Genomic DNA, 6000 nt, shown 5'->3' with positions numbered 1-6000 from the left:
CACACACACACACACACACACAGAACGTACCCCCATCTCTCACACATACAACACGTACACAGACACTCATGTGTCTGCATGACGCACACCCTGTGGACAGGCCCCTGGCCGACCTGAGACCACAGGACTTGGGGAAGGAAATGGTGAAACACCCCCAGTGCTGGTCTAGCACAGCACTGCATGCACCTGGGTCCTGCCCCTGACTGAGCCTCTACTTTCTCATGTGTGAAACAGGAGTCAAAGGCTGTCCATGCTGCTTAAATGGAACCACACCCAAAGCATTAGGCTTGGGATGTGCACGGAGAAGACAAAACGGGAAAGTTGTGGATGGCTTCCCTGAGCTCCAGCCTCTGCCTGGGGATGGCTTCTGATGGCATAGCCCTCTCTGCATCACTGCCTGCCTCTCCCGCTGAACCCACACTCCCCAGCTTGCAAGGGTTTCCAGCGAGGGCTGTATGGGTGGGGGTCCCACTGGTTGAAAGCCCAGGCTGCTGCCTCTCAAACACTCCTGCACTGCCGCCTGCTGGCCAGGCACCAGCCCTGGGTGGCTTCACAGAACCAGGGCTCACAGAGCCCCAGGACACCTTCAGACAATGGGTGGGGTGCAGGCTGCCAGGGCCAGGAACCTGGTCCCCAGTTTCTAGGGAGTCAGGAAGGACAGAAGCAAAGGTTTGGTGCCAGATACGAGGCTCTGTCCCAGACTTACTTTGGGGAGTGGACAGGTGCTGGAGGGCTGGAAGCTGAGCCATAGCGACCTGTCCAGCCCATCCCCTCCCCTCTCCTAGTCCCTTTGTAGACCCCATGAGTTGAGGCATCTCATGCAGGTAAGGCAAAGCACCATCCCATGTGTTGTGTGTGTGTGTGTGTGTGTGTGTTGTTTGTTGTTTGTTTTTTGTTTCTTTTTTAGAGAGAGAGAAAGAGAGCTTGAGCTGGGGAGGGGGTGCAGAGGGAGAGAAGAGAGAGAGAATCCCAAGTAGGCTCCACGCTGACCCTGGGTTCATGACCTGAGCTGAAATCAAGGGTCAGACGCTCAACCGAGGACCCAGGCGCCCCTCTCATGGGTCTTGTAAACCATGGCACACAGGCTCCCATGGAGTGGGCCAGCTGATCCCACAGACACTCCAGGAGCTCAGAGGAAGGGGTGAGTGGCCTGAACTCCATTCCAAGGAGTGATCCTTGGTAGGATGCTCTGAGAGGGTGAGCAGGCTGTAGACCATGGAAAAGAGATACTTTGAGGAATCTGCTCCACATTTTGTGTGGATTGTAAGTATACTTCAACTACCGCTTAGTGTGTTTTTTTACACCAAACTGCACATTCTCTCTGCCTCTGGTCTTTCCTGATCCCTCTGCCTGAAGCACCACCTGCTCAGCTCTACAAGCCCCCTCAGACCCAGGTGACAGTGGCCACTCCCTCCTCTGGGGACATTTCTGGGCCTTTTTCCTTCATCCCAGTCTTCAGGAACTTGGTGTAATTCTCTAGAAAAGCTAACTCTAACCGAAAACAACAGTGTGAATGTAACAGTTCACCTAAAAAAAACTACAAAAGTCTGAGCCTGATCTCCAGCCTCCAAGACTCAGCCACAACGGGCCACTCTGCGGAGTCTGTTTCCACCCCTCACTTCAGCCACCTACTTCTCAACCCAGCCCCAGCGAGAGAGTTTTATCCTTACCTGGAGTTCCTCTTGGAGTTGAAAAATCCCAGATTTCCCTCCCTGGTACAGACATGACTTTCCGGCAGCTTCTTTGCTCTAAGTGAGACTTGCCAGCTACTCAGGCTACACGTTGGTTCACAATCCTCTCTTGCCAGCTGGTCCCAGGGAGACCCACCTCACCCACCTCGTGGAAGGCCAGGAGGTGCCTCCTACTCACACACATCTTGGAGCTGTTGGTGGCACTTTTGGAAACAACCTGCCACATAGGTGAGGGAGGCCCTTGGAGCAGGCAAGACAAAACCCCATTTTAACACAGTTTCTTTGTCTTTTCTCTTCCGGCTCCTCTCCTCTGTCTCACTTACTCACGTGCACATGAGTAAAAAATATGCTATGTGACGATTTGACTTTAAAGCCTGTTGGTTAAGCCATGCTCATAGACACATGATAGATAGATAATAGATGGATAGATGGATGGAGAGATAAAAGATAGATAGATAGATAATAGATGATAGATAAATGGATAGATAAATGATACATAGATAGATAGGTGGAAAGATAATAGATGATAGATGGATAAATAATAGAAGATAGATGGATAGATGATACATAGATAGATGATAGATAATAGAGAGATAATAGATGATAAATAGATGGATAGATAGATGACAGAAAGATAGGTAGATAGGTAGATAGATGATAACTGGATAGGTAGATACATGATAGATGATAGATAACAGATTGATGGATGGATAGATAGCTAATAGGTGATAAAGAGATGATAGATGGATACATAGATGATAGATGAATATATAGATAGATAATAGATGGATAGATAGATGATGCAAGGATAGATAGATAATAGATAGATATAGATAGACAGATAGATAGATAGATAGACAGATAGATAGATGGATAAATGGGTGGATAGAGATCATTGGCTGCGGAGCCAGGCCCAGGCCTGAACCAGCAGTGTGGGAATGGGGGGAGATATGAGGATCCCACAAGTCACTGTACTAACCCCCAATAACCAGGGAGCTGGGCCTGAGTGCTGACAGCACTCCTGTCCTTGAGATGGGGGCCCAGGAGGAGGAAGAGGAGGCCTCTTTTGTGGCTGACAACTTCTGGGACCTGAACAAAACAAACGTTGTTCTGATGGTTCTGTGGACGCCCCATGCTGCCCACAACACCCACCTGCAAGGAAGAGTGTCTTCCCCTGCCCCCTCCCTCCCTGCTCCCTCCTCTGTACAGAATTAAGTCCCTTTTGTCAGCATCTCTCTGCTTCACTCACCTACCTAGACTCTTCCCCATCCCTCGTCAGTCTGCAAGAGACACAAAATAAAGAACATGGTAAAGTAGAACTTGGACACCAGTACCAACACCACGTGCTTCTAGGAACTCCTGAGGATCTGGGTGTCCCTGGAATTAAGTGTTGGTGGAGTTGTAGCAGGATTTCTCTGGTCCTGTGGTTCAAGTGATGCTGTCTCTGGTTTGGGTCACCTGCCTGGTGTGTGGACCCCATCCATGTGGCTTTCCCAGGGGCTCTGGTACAGGGGAGGGGGGAGCTTAGGCAGCCAGGTCCTCAGCTCTGTGGAGGCCTCATGGTCTCTGAGGGGGTGCAAGTCTCCCCGGGGCCCGCTCCTGGGGCTGGACATCTCTCTAGGGGGTCTGGAGCAGCTGATGCCTGAAGCAGACACAGGGGACCCCTCCTCATTCTCCCCTGCATTCACAAGAAGAGGGAGGCTCCAAAGATGCGAATGTTCTGTGCTTTTCCTTCTTTTTCCCAGGCCAGCATGTGAGGTCTCTGAAAAGCCCATTCCCCCTTTTCCTCTGATGTGAACCCTCTCCTCCCCCGACCCTGGACCCTGGCTGACTTTGTCCCTTCCAGGCTCCAATCCTTTGTCCTCCTGTGAATTCACCCAGGCCTCTCCTCCTTACCCTGCCTATCACCCATCACAGGCTTATGAAGATAGACCCTGCCAGAAGCTGGTCTTAAACCACAAGCTGCTTCCCCAATGCCCAGGGAAGTCTGACCCTGGGCAATGTGGCTCAGTTCTGCCTGCTTGGTGTGGAACAAGAAAACAAGCCTCCAGCTGACCCCTTTTCTGGGAATCACCGAGTCAGGGCCAGGATCTTCCAGAAACGGGCTGCGTGACCTGGGAGAGCCTTTCTGTCTCTGCAGGAGGAGGATGAGAATCCATAACACACCCTCAGCCTCCGACCTAGGATTTTTCCATCCAAAGCCTTGAGCTTCTTTCATTTTCCACAGGGTGTCCTGGAGGGAAGAGTTCCAGACACAACCCAAACCTACGCCAGGTGGGTCAGAGGAGGCTGCCCTTGGGGCCAACCCCGGGCACAGTGGTCTGAGTGGAACCTGCTGGGAGGGCGCCCTGGGATGTTGTGAGCACACTCCAGGTACCTCTGACCATGGACTCTGACCGTGGGGCAGCAGAACCAGGCTCACAGTGCCGTTCCATGGGAAACAGGTTGGGCTTTTCTTGTAAAGTTGCTCATTGTCATTTTAGAAATCAATTCTTTAACATTCAGTAAAATTACAGTTCTTTGGTGTAAAGTTCTGTGAATTCAACACAGTTGATGATCCATATAACATTTTGGGTTCAGAACAGCTATCACACATCCAAATTATTTTTATAGTCACACCATCCCCCACACAACCCTTGGCAACCATCCCCCCTCCCCCAATTTTTTTCTGCACGTGGGCTCATACAGCGTTGGACCCTTGAGACGGGCTCCATTCACTGGTCCTGACTCTGAGCCCCTCCAGGTCATTGGGGTTTCAGCAGCTCATTCCTGGTTATTGGAGGTGAGCACCCCGCTGTGTGGAAGTGCCTCTGTTTGTCTGTTTTAATCACTTACCCGACTGAAGGAGGTTCCTGTTGTTTTTGGCTCTGGGTGATTATTCAATACACTTGCCATGTACGTTTGTGTACTGATTTTTGCGTGAATGTAAGTTTTCATTTCTCTTGGGCAAACACGCAGAAGTGTGATTGCTGAGTGACACGGTGAAATAGTGCCAAACTATTTGCGAAGGTAGCCATACCAAATTTAGTTCTCCTCAGCCTGGAGTGGGAGCCCCTGTGGGCACTCAGCTGTGGGCACTCGGTGCTTTCCCCATGTGGCCACTCATCGCTGTCCCCGCGGGCACTCGGCACTGTCTCCTCTGGGAACTCGGGAGTGTCCCCATGTGGCCACTCAGCGCTGTCCCCGCGGGCACTCGGCACTGTCCACTGGTTACTTGAAGCCGTGTGGGTGGGTGGGCAGTCCACCAAAGCATCTGCTCAAGGCTTTGCCCAGTCTGTAATTGGGTAATTCGTCTTTTTATTGTTTGATTCTGAGAGTCCCTTATGTGTTCTGGATACAATTCCTTTGTCAGATATGTGATTTGGAAATATTTTCTCCTAGTCTTCTGTTTCCATTCTCTTCACATTGTCTTTTGCTAAAGTTTGTAATTTTCATGAAATCCAATTTGTGACTTCCCTCTTTTATGGATTGTACTTTTGATGTCATATCTAGAACTCTGCCTAACCCGAGTTCATGAAGATTTTCTCTGTTGTCTTCTAAAAGTTTTATCATTTTATATTTAAATCTCTGATCCACTGTGTCTCAGTTATCATGTAAAGTGTGAGGTTTAAGTTAAGGTTCATTTTTTGCATGTTGACGTCTGATTTTTCTCGTATCATTGAGAAACGCAGACATTAGTCATAGCTTCCCCTTTTTAAAAACCTCTGGTGCCATTCCATATTCCCTGGACAAGAGTCCTCACTTGCAGGGTCCAGGTCCCCTCCTCCTTGAGCGCCCTTTCCTGCGCAGGGGGAGACCCCAACCTGTCTCCTGTGTGGGCCCACCCTCTGCAGACTGTGGTTTCCGCACACACTGGCCTCGCGCTTCTTCCCTGCTGCCCGCTGCCTGTCTCTCTAATGAGTATCTGACCCTTGAGGCAGGGACACCTGCATTTTCTCTCACAGGTGCTGCTGGAGGAGGGTGAGTGAGCACTTCCAGCATCTGAGGTGAGGGGAGTGTGCAGGGTGGGCCGAGGGGGTCTGGGGCCCCTCCACCGGGCTGCAACCTGACTGTGAGGTGAAGGAACAAGTGGGCCGACCAGGGGCCGGGCTGGGATCCCATTCACACTTCTGGCAGGTTATTTTTACTAGAGGTGGTGTGGGATTGGAGGGGCAAGGTGAGAGGAAGGCAGTCAGTAGCGGGAGAACAGAGGATAAGGTCAAGGGAGGGAGTGAGGAGGGTGAGTTGGGGATGCCCTGAGGGGGTGGGCGGCTGATGAGCCTCTGTGGGGGCAGGGGGGGGGGACTGGGGTGAAGCATATGACCACAGT

This window comes from Panthera uncia, chromosome E1 (assembly GCF_023721935.1).
Source record: "Panthera uncia isolate 11264 chromosome E1, Puncia_PCG_1.0, whole genome shotgun sequence".
Classification (NCBI taxonomy): Eukaryota; Metazoa; Chordata; class Mammalia; order Carnivora; family Felidae; genus Panthera; species Panthera uncia.
Note: the sequence above shows the minus strand (reverse complement) of the source record.